Source organism: Suricata suricatta, chromosome X, assembly GCF_006229205.1.
Source record: "Suricata suricatta isolate VVHF042 chromosome X, meerkat_22Aug2017_6uvM2_HiC, whole genome shotgun sequence".
Lineage (NCBI taxonomy): Eukaryota > Metazoa > Chordata > Mammalia > Carnivora > Herpestidae > Suricata > Suricata suricatta.
The window spans coordinates 6,291,241-6,304,910 of NC_043717.1; the positions used below are offsets into that span (position 1 = coordinate 6,291,241).

The following is a 13,670-nucleotide window of genomic DNA, read 5'->3' on the forward strand; positions in this document are numbered from 1 at the left end:
GCTGCCCTGGTGGCTCAGTCAGTTAAGCGTCCAGCTTCAGTTCGGGTCATGATCTCACGATTTGTGGGTTCGAGCCCCGCATCAGGCTCTGTGCTGACCGCTCAGAGCCTGGAGCCTGCTTTGGATTCTGTGTCTCCCTCTCTCCCTGACCCTCCCCTGCTCATGCTGTCTCTGTCTCTCAAAAATAAATAAATAACATAAAAAAAGGAAAGCCCTTCCTTTATTAAAAAAGATACTTAGAATCTGACATTTTGAAATCTGCTCTCAACTGACTGCTCTCCAAATTTAGAAAGCGGAATTTCTAATTTGCTTGAACTATCAATCTTTGTTTTTCTCTTGTTAAACACAGGAATGCCTCTCATTCAATCATCTGATTGCTCGCATCCTATAGATGCCTAATTCAGGTGGAAGCGCACGTGCAACACCGCCTCCTGAAATACAACATCAAGTTCATCCTGCCCTGGGTAATCACGAAGCTGTGGGCTTGCTGATACTTCATAGTATGCCTATGTAAATAACTTAAATTTTTTTTGGTAGCTGGATTTAGTAAGGTAAAACCTGAATCTGATTATAAACCCACTTGATTTATTTGGTTGGTTAAACCTTGGCTCCTGGGTATCTCTGCTCTGGGGACTTTTTCAATCCTTGGCTAATTGCTCTCTCTACTCTCTATTTCTTTTTTTTAAATGTTTTTTTATTTATTTTTGAGAGAGAGAGAGAGCATGAGCAAGGGAGGGTCAGAAAGAGGGGGAGACACAGAATCCGAAGACAGGCTCGAGGCTCTGAGCTAGCCGTCAGCACAGAGCCTGACGCAGGGCTCGAACCCACGAACCGTGAGATCACGACCTGAGCTGAAGCCAGACGCTTAACTGACTGAGCCACCCAGGCGTCCCTCTCCCTACTCTCAAAGCTTTTAAATGCCTGAGGGCAGCCAGTCACATGCCAAATGGTATCCATCAGGATCAGGTGACTGGATGAAATCAGCGATAACCACATGAGCGATGATGGTGCCTACATGGCCCTCCGATCTGATGATTCACCTAATGGAAACAGCAAATGGTGATCCTCTGGCCGAACTACATCCACTGTGGTACCCAAGGCTAATGCACTTATGGCCCGTCATTCCCTCAGCCTGCTTCACCAATGACAAAAAGGGGCGCATTGTTAAAATCAGACAAATGAAGACCAGCCTTGAAGGGTCCCTGAGCATTCAGAACCGGTTTAGTCAGGCAGGCGAAGCTGAATTCGCCTTATTGTGCAATGTTACCTGGACCTGGTCGCTTCTGGCTTGCGTCTCTGGAAAGGAGAAGCAAAACTTGAACTGCTTCCCAAAGTTGCTATGACTGGTGGCCACTGAACCGGAACTGGGCACTGACTCATAAGCAGTCACAGCTTTCTCCTGGTATGAGCTGCTCAGGGACAGCGCCCCAGAGCACCCCACGGTCTGGTTTCAGGCCCCACGGCCTGCAACTTTCTGCTGTGTGCACAGTGATTTCTTTTACTCATCGCCGCTTCAGTGATTCCCTGGGTTTATTTTGGCTGTTTTGAACCTTTGACAAAAGTTCTTTCATTCTGTCGGAAACGGACACGGCCCTCTTAGGCCTTTTCGGACTCGCTGGATGGCTGTAATGCTTTTTACACTTGAGCAATCTCCTCCCAAAGAGAAGGTGAAACTGACCTATTGGGGGAAAAAAAATCGCCCCACTACGAGGAAGGTGCCTTTGCTGGAATCACTTCTGTCAAGCCGGAACACAGAGCGTGTCGGTTCAGACCCCACGAGGCCGTTTGATAGACCCTCCCCACGTCCCGTAGATTCCTGGAACTCTGTCGCAGCAGCCCGTGCGGGCCGGCCTCTCAGGGCAGAGCGTCCTGGGTCTCGGACGCCGGGTTCTCAGCGAGGGTAGGAGGCGAACGAGATTGGCATGGCTGGCCTCCAGAGCGGAGAGGTGACCCAGCTGGCTGGGCCGGGCTGAGTGGCTGGGCCCAGCACGTGACCTCCGGGCGGGCGCTGTGGGGGGTGGGGGTGGGGCCGCCCTGGGCGCCTGGGGATGCGATCGACATTTGCCTCTGGCAGGAAAGTGATCCTGTCAGATTCTGACTCCGGGAGCAGGGGGTTTCGGTAGCCTTTTAACTTTCTATCTCAGGAACCAGAAAGCAAAAGGTAAGAGTTACTTATCACCTAGAAAAACAAGCTTGCGAGGAGTGACCTAGGAAACCACAAGGCCACACCGTTGAGTTTTCAGATCCAGCGCTGAAAATAATAGATCGTTGTCAGGGGCAAGGGCCCCTATTTGTTCCCAAATTACAGACTGACCCTTGTGAACAGAAATCTGGTTACTGTGGAGGGAATGGCGGTACAAGGGCCCAGGTTAAATATAGGAGGACATGAAACCGGGGAATAAATAGCAAGTAGGTAACTTGTGTGCCTGTAAAACAATCTTCCACATTTCTTTCGGGGCCCTCCGCAAGGGAATGTTCAAATTGGGATTTTAAACTCTACTGAAAATAAATTAGTCGATGCGAAGCTGGAATACAAGTAAAACCAGTTCCTGCTTCTGTCCTTTCACACTTCAAAGCCGTTTCTATGGCTTGGCAAAAGAAAACTTGGTATGTTCACTACTTAAGTTTGAAATACGCCATTTCAAATGTACATGATCGCTGTTGGGATTTCCGAAGGCTTTCTAGGCAAGGCTGTTTGAGTTGTGAATGAGAAATGTTGACATCGTGCATGTTTTCTGTAATAGTAAGATGAGTCACTTCTGCAGAATGCGATAAAAATTAAAAAGCGTGAAACAGTGAGTGCTTGTGGATTAACTCCTTCATGTCTGAGACCAAATTCCTTGCCTGAAGATTTAAGAAAACACAGACACGGGCACAACCATGCTCATGCCATAGTGCTTTATTTTAAGTAATCAACTAGGCGGGTAAGTAGTATGAATATAAGGTATCCCTATTTTTTTCTTTGGCAAATACAAGTTAATATGTATTAGAATGTAGCGATTGAGAGTCAATAAAAGCATTCTTCACCAGTGCAATTAGTATAATATTCCATAATGGATATGCTTCAAATGCAAGTATTTGATGCATGACTTGAAACATCGAACCTCTGTGCCAAGCATTTCCGTGCCCTTTTATATTTCAGCTGTCCTTTTGATTTACACAAAATCGGTTTCTCCGTTGCATTCGATAAAGACTCTTAAAAATAAAACACTAAATTGTTCCCTTTCGTTACTAATCCCTTTATTGCTAACTCTTTGGAAATCCTATTACACGCTTGGCGCCTGTAATCATTTGGGTTTCTCCTTCCGTGTGCCGTTTGTTTCTTGCAGTTGGTGAAAGGCCGGGCAAGGCGCGCACACCCAGCAGATTGCCCAGAGGGGAGGCCGGAACCTGGGAAGGTGCTGCCCGGTCTCCGGCTCCTCACCTCCGGGGACGTCCAGGGTCTTCCTCGCCCCGCACCCTCTCCCCGCCTCGCCCCGAGGGCGTCACGTGGCGGCGCGGGCCCCGCCTCCGGTGACGTCACCGCGCTCGCGGCCGTTGCGCCGAAGAAAGGATGCTCTAGGATGCAGTGCAGGTGGGCGGCCGGGATGCGCCATGCGGCAGTGCAGGTAAGGGACGCGCGGCGCCCCCGCCTGCAGGCTGCGACCCGTCGGCGCCCCAGAAAGCGGAGGCGGCGTCCTGGGCCGCTGCGGCTGCTGCCTGCACCAGGCTGGGGGTGCGGCGGAGGGGGAGGGCGTTGCAGGCCCACGCGTGACTTGGGTCCTGGCATTGCCCATCCGGGAAAGTGGGCAGGGGCCAGGCGGGAAGACCGGGGCCTCTCGCTCAGGAGAGCAACGAATCTGGAACGATCCCCAGACGTGCATCGTAAGGAGGGAAAGGGGCTTGTTCAAGATAACTGTCAGCTGTTTGCCAGCTGTCATTGTGCTCCATAAATCACGACACATTGACTCCTTACAGAGGTTCGTCCTCAGTATTTAGCCTGATTGCTTTGAAAGCTAGAGCCACTTCGCTTTTGAATGGAGTGGAAACGTACTGGCTAGCGATTAGATATGCAAAATAAATAGTTTTGCGTTATTTTGCAAGGTGGCAGCGTTTAAAGGGGAAGTGTCAAAAATGCATTCCTCCCCCTGCGCCCCCCAGGTGTTTTAGGTCGATTAAAAAGCAACAGTATCCAATCAAACAAAACAGAATAGAATAAATAAACTGCAGCCTCCGGAGATAAAGGCAGGCGTTAAGAGAGCGAATTGGCTGCATCTCTGAAGAACAAAGTGGATTTTGGAAAGGGGTGAGGTGGAGACGGATACCAAACCCCAGGAATTCCCAGTGTTCTTTTTAATTCCCTTGCTGAATAATTGGCCTGCTGGAAAGGGGCTTGATGACTCAGCAGCAGAAGAGGTGGGGTGGTGGGGTCAGGTGACTTTTCAATTCTAGCCCGATGGGGGGGGGGGAGATTTTAATGGGCTCTTTTAAGCGTTCTGACCTGTTTACATTCCTTTCTCTGGTTCAAATACTGCCAGAGGCCAGGCCACCGTTGGCACCCTTAGGAGGAGAAGGTGGCATTCTTTCCTGTAAAACATGACCCCTCTGTAAGTCGGGGTGTCTGTAAACTGTATTGGAACTCACACCACGAATAATTTGATTCCCCAGCAACTGTTGGAGGAGGATGTTACAAAGCAATGCTATTTTAGTTGATAATTAAAGAGGGTTCTGTATTCTTTTCCCCTTGCCGTGGGCTTACTTGATGTCAGGCAGCCCCAATAGCTTTGGCTCTAAGAAGGGGATTATACACTTCCTTTCTCTGCTTTACTTTCTGACCGATTTTCAGTTGATTTGCTCTGAATATTTATTTCAGAGTAAGGCAAAGCTATAAAAACAATGGAGAATCCTCTTCCAAGTTAGAACTTTATGAGATTGCCACCCAGAAGACATCAAAGGGGGAAAAGAAAAATGTGTAAATATTTAAATGTTTAAGGAAAATGGGGATGGGGTGAAGTCAGCCAGACTTCTCGTTTGCTAAAATCAAACTGATGCTTCTGAGAAATCAGTGCTATGGCAGAAAATGAGCTGGCAAGATATTGGGACACAGTCTGGCATATACCTGAGCCTAGAGATCTGAATGTCCAAATCATATCTCTGTCCACATCCGCACCTATAGCTAGATTAATATCCGCATGCATGCACGTCTCTGTCTCTATCTCCATAGCTATGTCTTTGCTACTGTAGTCTTTTAAAAAAATTTATGTTTAACTTTATAAGAAAACGCCAAGCGGTTTTCCAAGGTGGGTGTACCATGTTGTGTTTCTACCAGCAATGTAGGAGAATTTCAGTCAGTCCGGGTCTTTGCCAGCCCCTTGGGGTTCTTTTGGTTTTTTGGCTTTTTAATTTTAGCCTTGCTAGTAGGTATGTAGTGGTATCTCTTTGTGTTTATTTTTTTAAGTGAAGGAGTCTTATTATATGTGAATTATTCCCTGCCAGCGCCTTGGTATTGCTAGTTTAACAACAACAAAAAAACCCACAAAAACAACAACAACAAAAACTAGCCCTTCTGGTAGGTAACAATGATATCTCATGTTTTTTTCTTCCTTTTAAATTTTTAAAGCATTTTTAATGTTTATTTTTGAGAGAGAGAGAGAGAGAAGGAGAGAGAGCCCTTGCAAGCAGAGGAGGGGAGGGGCAGAGAGAGAGGGAGACACAGAATCGGAAGCAGGCTCTGGGCTCCGAGCTGGCAGCACAGAGCCTGACGCGGGACTCGAACTCCGGAACCCTGAGAGCATGACCTGAGCTGATGTCGGACACTTAACCAAGTGAGCCACTCAGGCGTCCCCTTTTCAAATTTTTAAGTAATTGACTTGTTTATTGTGTTTCTCCCTGGTAGAATATGAAGTCCATGAAGTCAGGGATCTGTGTCTGTGTTGTTCATTCCTTTCTCTCCAGCGCTGGGCGTGATACCGGGCATATGCTGTTAGTGTTTAAGAAGCCACTCAGTGTTTAGCAACTGAACAAGCCCTGAAGGCCTGGTGGGGGCCCCTTTGCTCACTCCGGAGCGGGTTAAGCCATCCGTGGTACCCCTGCAGTTCTCACTGGTGGAGGAGTCAAGGACGAACTGGATTTGGCCATGGGTTGCAGGCTGACGTTATCATCAAGGAGACAGCTAGAAATGTTCATTACCTAGCTGGTCACTGATCTTCATTTGTCATTGATTGTTTTCAAGTACTCGGATCCAAGCATGTCTGAAACTTCAATTGAAAAAAAAAAAATCACTTCTCCCACCCCATCCCCCGGCCTTTGGCAGCCACCAGTCTGTTCTCTAGCTTCCCCTGCCCACTCGATTCCACATATGTAAGAAGGATCATACGGTATTTATCTTTCTCTGTTTGACTGACCTCCCATAGCTTAATGCCCCCGAGGTCCATCCGTGTTGTACCAAAAGACAAGCTTTCGTTCTTTCTTATGGCCGAATAATATTCCACTGTAAATATATACCACAGTTTCTTTAAAAATTTTTTTATGTTTTTTATTTATTTTTGAGAGATAGAGAGAGACAGCATGAGCAGGGGAGGGTCAGAAAGAGAGGAGGATACAGAATCTGAAGCAGGCTCCAGGCTCTGAGCTGTCAGCAGAGAGCCCGATGCGAGGCTCGAACCCATGAACCTTGAGATCATGACCTGAGCCGAAGCTGGATGCTCAACCGACTGAGCCACTCAGGTGCCCGCATTTATCTGTCATTTATCTGTCGACAGACACTTAGGTGGTTTCCTTGCCTTGGCTACTGTAGGTAATGCTGCAGTGAACAGAGGGCTGCAGACATTTTTAGAGTTCGTGTGTTTGTTTTGTTCAGATGAATCCCCAGAAGTGGGACTGCTGGATACTAGGGTAGTTCTACTTTTAGGTTTTTTTGTTTTAATTTTTTTTATGTTTTATTATTTTTGAGAGAGAGATCGCAAGTTGGAGAAGGGGGGGTAGAGAGAGAGAGAGAGAGAGAGAGAGAGAGAGAGAGAGAGAAAGAAAGAAAAAGAATCCAAAGCAGGTTCCAGCCTCTGAGCTGTCTGTCAGCACAGAGCCCAATGTGGGGCTCGAACTCACAAGCTGTGAGATCATGACCTGAGCCAAAGTCAGATGCTTAACTAACTGAGCCCCCCAGGTGCCCAAGTTTTAGTTTTTTGAGGAGCCTCCATACTGTTTTCCAGAGTGGGGGCCCCAATTGACTTTCCCACCCAGCGCACGAGGGTTCCCTTTTCTCCACATCCTCGCCAGCACTTGCTATTTCTCGTTCTTTTGTGGATAGCCATTTTAACGGGTGTGTGGGCTTACCTAGTTGTGGTTTTGATTTGCATTTCCCTGATGATGAGCATCTTTTCATGTGCCCGTTGGCCATCTGGATGTCTTCTTTGGAAAAATGTCTCTCTCACTCTTTGCCCGTTTTTGGATCTGATTTATTTTTATTATAATTATTGTTGTTGTTGAGTTGTATTAATTCTTTATACTTTTTGGATGTTCATCTCTTATCGGATATATGATTCGAAGATGTTTTCTCCCACTCAGTAGGTTGCCTTTTCATTTTGTAAATGAATTCTTTTGCTCAGCAGACCTTTTAATATGCTGTAGTCCCACTTAGTTATTTTTGCTTTAATTGCTTTTGCTCGTGTCAGATTCCAAAAACCATCGCCGAGGCCTATGTCCGGGAGCTGACGGCCTGTGTGTTCTTCTAGGAGTTTTATGGTGTCAGGTCTTCTGTTTGAGTCTTTAATCTATTTCAAGTTACTCTTTGGACCTGGTGTAATTTTGTGTATTTGGCATTTCGTTTAGGCTTCGGACACCCTGATGTGCGGTTGCAGTAATTCAACAACTGATTTGTTGCAGCTTCCTTCATTTGGTTCGAGCTGGTCACAGGAATTATGATCCTTGGGCCCCCAGCCTTCCTCCCCGCCCCCCCAACCCTAGATAGAGCCGAACGGGTGATAGAGACAGATGTAGTAGTGACCTGGATTCTTCTGGCTTCTGGACTGTGTAACCTTGGGGACATTACTTTGTGTCTTTGGGCCACAATTTTGTCTTCTTCAAAGTAACCAAGAAATATAGGTCAGGGTTTCTCCGTTTCAGCACTGGTGACAATCGGGGCTGGTTCAGTCTGTGGGGGGAGGGGCGGGTGTTTTGTGCACTGTAGATACCAAGAAAGCTCGGTAGCATCAAGGCCTCTACTTGCTAGATGCCAGTAGGGCCTCCCCAAGTTGTGATGGCCAGAATGTCTCTAGATGCTGCTGTGTGTCCCCTGGGGTGGGGAGCGGTGCCCCTGGTTGAGAAGCACCAGATTGGTTGATCTCAAAATGTTCTTCTGGCTCCAGCATTCTAGAATTCAGATCCCTCTGAGTCGTTTGTTTGGTGCTAAGCGTTCCGTCAGAGATCTGATCACCTTTCATCATGTCGGCTATGTTGGGAAGTACAGCAAGAAGGCGTTTTTTACGCTGTAGGTTCCAGAAGGAGCTTCTGTCCAGAAGGGGAGGCCTGTTTGTGAGCGAGCTGTTGCCAGGAAGCTAGCTGGGCACAGAGGAGAGCACAGGCCCCACATTTGTGTCCCTTCCGCTGTCGCCGGGAAGCTAGTGGGGCAGAGGGGAGAGCGCAGACCCCACAGCCCTGTCCTTTCCCGTGTGAACTTGGTGCCGCAGTGTGGGTGGGAAGATGGTGGCGGTGTGTTGTGCACCTCTGGGGTGGAGGGGGTGGGGGCCCTCGGGGCAGGGTGCTCAGGTACTCCAAGCCTCAGGGTCGGAGGGGGCTGGGTCCATCTCGCAGGGCCCACGGCACTTTCTGCTCCTGCTGCCATGGCTCCCGGGGGATCAGAGGGATGGCAGCTGGTCTGCAGGCTGGAAAATGCCCAGGAGACAGCACGTGGCAATGGCCTTGGCGGCGACGGCCGTGGCGTTGCACAGCGGGCCCGTGTGGTGGGGGCGGGTGGGACACTTAGGACGGCCCATGCCGTGCCATCACTCATCCTCTTGCCATCGGCCTTCTCTCCGGCCCTCCCAGCCCCCCCAAAATCAGTGTCAGGCGCTGTGGCCTGCAGTGAGAGCTGCTGCGCAGGAGCCAGATATTTCCCCTGTGAGTCGCATCCCGGCCTGTCCCTGAGTGAGCCCCTCGCACCCCTGCGCCCCTCCCGCCAGCTTGGCACCCTTGCTGGGCCTTCAGCCTGCCTGGCCCGCCCATCTCCGCGACAAGCCCCAGCCTTGAAAGAAGTTGGAAAAAGGAGGGTATTCACCATCAACCGAGACTTAAGAGCCCGCGTGACTGCTCCAGCGCCCTCTGCTTAGCAACAATGGCCAGTTATGTCCCCAGTGCTGGAGGCTGGCGGTCCTAGACCAGGGTGCCCATGGGTTTGGGCTCCCGCGAGGGCCCTCTTCTGGGCTGCAGGGGCCACCTCCTGGCCTCCCCACGTGGCAGCTCTCCATAGGGCACCCGTCCCCTCACAAGGCTCCACCCTCTGGACCTGGTCCCCTCCCTAAGGCCTCGTCTCCAAATGCCATCACATTGGGGGTTAGGTTTCAACATGGGCATTTTGGGGGGATGCATCAGGCCCATAACAATAACCAGATCTAACTTGTAGCACCTGATTGGGCTGTGGCTCGAGCAAACATCAATGATAGGCGCCTGGGGACACCTGGGTCATTTTTACGTGAGTCGTTACTAGCTGATACAAGGAAACTGCTGTCAGTTCCACTAGACGTGGTAATCTTGTGGTGTGGTGGGTACATAGCTCAGCCGCCTCAGGATTCCTGACAAAGCGAGGTAATGCGGGTTTGTTTCCTGCCGCCATGCTTTGGGTTCTTTGTTACACAGCTGTAGATAACTGACACACGAGTATGTAGAAGAGTCGTATTTATTGGTGATGTGTGCTAAAATATTTAGGATGAAGTGTCGTGACAGCAACAAGTTAATTAACAATTTCTTTAAAGCAGTTTGGGAGATCTCTTTAATGTATGGCTGAATCCAACACACATGAGTTCTCACACCTGCTTCTATGTTCAGTATGTTGCAATATCATGCATCATGTAGCCTCTGGAAAATTCTGCTGTATATTCACAAGAGAATGAGTATGGGAAAAGGCAGATAGCAATTTAAGATTATTATAAAAATGTTTTTGGCACCATGGGTCCTCGAAAGGGTTTTGGGGACTCCAAGTGTCCCCAGATCACCCTTCGAGAACTGCTGCTCTAGGAAATAATTTATGTGTAAATGATTCAGTTAAATGGGAAGAGAAAAAGGTGAGGAGAATACGGCCAAATGAAAACACTTACCGAATTTGATTGCTGCTATTCATCGGGCCCTTCCAGATAAGGTTCTGTGTGTTTGAAAATGTTCATAATAGGGACTCCTCACTGGCTCAGCTGGTTGAGTGTCTGACTCTTGATTTCGGCCCAGGTTATGATCCCAGGGTGGTGGGATTGAGCCCCACATTAGGCTCTGTGCTCAGTGCAGAGCTTGCTTAAGATGCTTTCTCTTTTTCCCTCTTCCCCTTCTCCCCCTTTCTCTAAAATAAATACAAAACTAAAAAAATGGAAAATGTTCATAACACAACGTTTTTAACAAGGTAGAAAGGAAACGTAGTCTCTTGGTCACGTGCTGGATTCTGACTGAGTGGGTCGGGGGTGAGGCCCAACAGGCACATTTTTGACCTAAGCTCCAGGAGCCCGTGATGGACCTGAGGCCTGCTGGCCAGAGGCTCCCAGCACCCCCACCTCCCCTCCACGCCTCCACCCTCCCGCTTGATGGAGCGAGCTGTGTTACTGAGCTGTGAGGCTTATCTGTTTCTGGGCCACTGATGCGGGCAGGTGCTTGCGGACAGCGTGTCCCTCACACCCACTCCCTCCTCGGCGACCGCTGCGTGCAGGCTGTGGGGAAGACCGCGGCTTCAAACCACTGCTTAACCACTTTTCTGGTGGGCGGCAGAGGACGGTTTCTTTTCTAAGGGCAGGCATGGTTTGCCTTTACAGACTGCGGTCAGTATTTTTGAATGACTTGTTTTCCACGTTACACACACGCCTGTGGGGAGTTTCAGCAGGATCAAGGTCAGGCACAGAAAACGAAGTCTCCTTTGTATTCCCGCTCCCTTGATCCGCGCCCCCCCCCCAACCCGGGCAGCCACCGAGAGCTTAAATGTGGTTTCTGAACATGTGCACGTGTGCCCATCTACAGAACGTATAGAGGGCTTTTTGTTTGTTTGTTGCTTTAGTGGGATGTAATTTACACGGAGCAAAATGTGTGGAGTTTTGTAAAATGTTTTTAAATGTTTGTTTATTTTTGAGAGACAGACACAGCACGAGCCAGGGAGTGGGGGGAAGGAAAGAGAGGGAGACATGGAGTCTGAGCAGGCTCCAGGCTTGTCAGTACAGAGACTCACGTGGGTCTTGAACTCACAAATGGTGAGATCATGACCTGAGCTGAAGTTAGATGCTCAACCGACTGAGCCACCCAGGCGCCCCCCAAAAATGCATGGGTTTTTCATCCAGTTGGTTTTGACAGAGAGTGTTCCCCGCACCCTCAGAGGCCCCATCTTGCCTTCCTTTAGCCCAGCCTTGTGGCAGCGATGGCTACTGTCCTGATTCCCATCAGCACCGCTTACTTTTGCCTCTTCTCAAACGTCATATATGTAGTGGATGCTTTCATATCTGGCTGCAAAGAGGGGTCTGTGAGGCTCCAGCCTCAGTATTCACCTACGCCTTCCCTCCCCCATCTACTCCCTTGTTGAGCTGGTATTTGCTGGGTCCCTGCGGTGTGTCCAGGCCCGGACGGCCGAGATGGCTCTCTGTGGGGGGTCGTCCTGTGCACTGTACGATGTTTCGCAGCCTCCCGGGCTTCTACCTGCCAGATGCCCGGAGGAAGCACTACTGCACTGTGACACTTGTGACAGCCACCCTCCCCCTCCTTGGTGTTGCCCAGTGTGCCCTGGTGGGCAGAGTGCCCCTGGTTGAGACCTACCGGCCTGGGCAGTGGGACGCACAGTGGCATCAACTAGACAAGCCTTATGCCCTTGTGGAACAGACACTCAAGTTGAGTGAAGGGAAAGTAACTGTTTTCGAGGTCGCACGTTGACTGAGAGATGGCAGGGGACAAAGGCTAGACCGTGATGGAATAGGAGTGCCAGGCAGGGGGTCACGAAGGCGTCTCTGAGAGCCAGCACGTGAACAGGGACCCGCAGGAAGCGAGGGGGAGCTATGTGAACGCCGAGGGGCTGAGTGTCCGCAGCGGAGGGAACGGCCAGTACCAAGGGCCTGAGGCCAGGCTCGGCTGGGTGCATTTGAAGAACGTTGAGGAGGTCCTGAGCCTTGTCACTGGGTTTGTGAATTGGCTGCTCTCTGTGCCTGCAGGGCTACGCCCCCACGTCACATGCTGGCCAGCCCAGCTCACTTACAGCCTGCTGTCCCCTCCTCCGACTGGCCGTCCGTTGGCACCCTGTCCGAGCTCTCCCTGCCCTGGCCGGGCACCGTCCACCATCGCTGAGCTGTGCCTCCTTCCCTGCAGCCCGGTTCCACGCTGCGGTTCTGGTCATCCAGGCGCTTGCCGTGGGCCACGTGTCTGTGTCCTGTCTGAGCCTGGAGCCTTCCCTGTCAGAAGTGACCCTCCTGAAGGCCCCGAAGGCCCCAGCGACAGGCCCTTGAGCCTCCAAGGGTAGTGTCGGGCTCGACCCCCTGGACAGCATCTCAGGTGCCTGGCAAATGCAGGGCGTTGGCCACCGGGAGCACTTTTCACCAAGTCTCTCTGGGGGCAGCCTGTGCTTACCCACCCCTTGCTTTTTCATTTCCCTTCTGGCTAAACGTGGAGCTTCGTCCATGGCCATGGCCAAATGTGTGAGACTCTCTCTCTCTCCCTGCACGATAACCCTTGGGGGCGCTGCCTGCCTGGGTGGGCTTGGTGGTAAGTGGACAGGAGGGTGGCCACTGAGATTGCGGACCAGCTGTTTTCCTCTCACCTTAGTCGTGCCTCCCACAAGCACCCCTTTTGCCCAAAGCTCACTAATTGGCCACTTGTCAGCCCTCATCTGTTTTAATTTAAAAAATTTTTTTAATGTTTATTATTTAGTTATTAAAAATTCTTTTTAAGAATTTATATTTATATTAGAGAGAGAGAGAGAGACAGAGTGCGAGCAGGGGAGGGGCAGAGAGAGAGGGAGACACAAAATCGGAAGCAGGCTCCAGGCTCTGAGCTGTCAGCACAGAGCCCGACGCAGGACTTGAACCCATGAACCAAGAGATCAAGACCTGAGTTGAAGTCGGAGGCTCAACCGACTGAGCCACCCAGGCGCCCCTCAGCCCTCATCTTGGTAACCTAGTTAGAGTATGCTTAAGCCACCTGGTGGCCTCGGAGGGACCCTTCAGAGCCATGTTGGATGACTGACTGAATTTAATCTTTACGGAGTGGCCAGTAGTGTCTGTTTAAATTTTATTTATCTGTGTGTGGGGGGGGGGCGGGGGATGTGTTGCACATAAGTGGTAAATGGATTGTTTTGGAGGAAGTGGCCCATGGAAGGTTGGTCTCAAGAGGTCCAGGAGTCAGGGGTAGGGCACAGAGCGCGATTTCCCACCAGCATTTTCTAAATTGTGTCCCTCAGAATTTGTATGGTGAGGTGCCACCAGGACCTCAGAATGCGACCGTGTTTGGAGATAGGGTCTTTATTTAAAAAA

General features: G+C 50.2%; 1 protein-coding gene across 1 annotated transcript in view; it reads left to right on the forward strand.

Annotated features, from left to right (window-relative positions):
* The first annotated feature begins 2,057 nt into the window (after positions 1–2,057).
* CLCN4 (chloride voltage-gated channel 4) overlaps positions 2,058–13,670 on the forward strand; it is a 65,362-nt gene continuing 53,749 nt past the window's right edge. The window contains exons 1-2 of the mRNA XM_029930525.1: positions 2,058–2,161; positions 3,330–3,608. The gene's annotated coding sequence lies outside the window, so the exon portion shown is untranslated. The remainder of the gene's footprint in view (positions 2,162–3,329; positions 3,609–13,670) is intronic.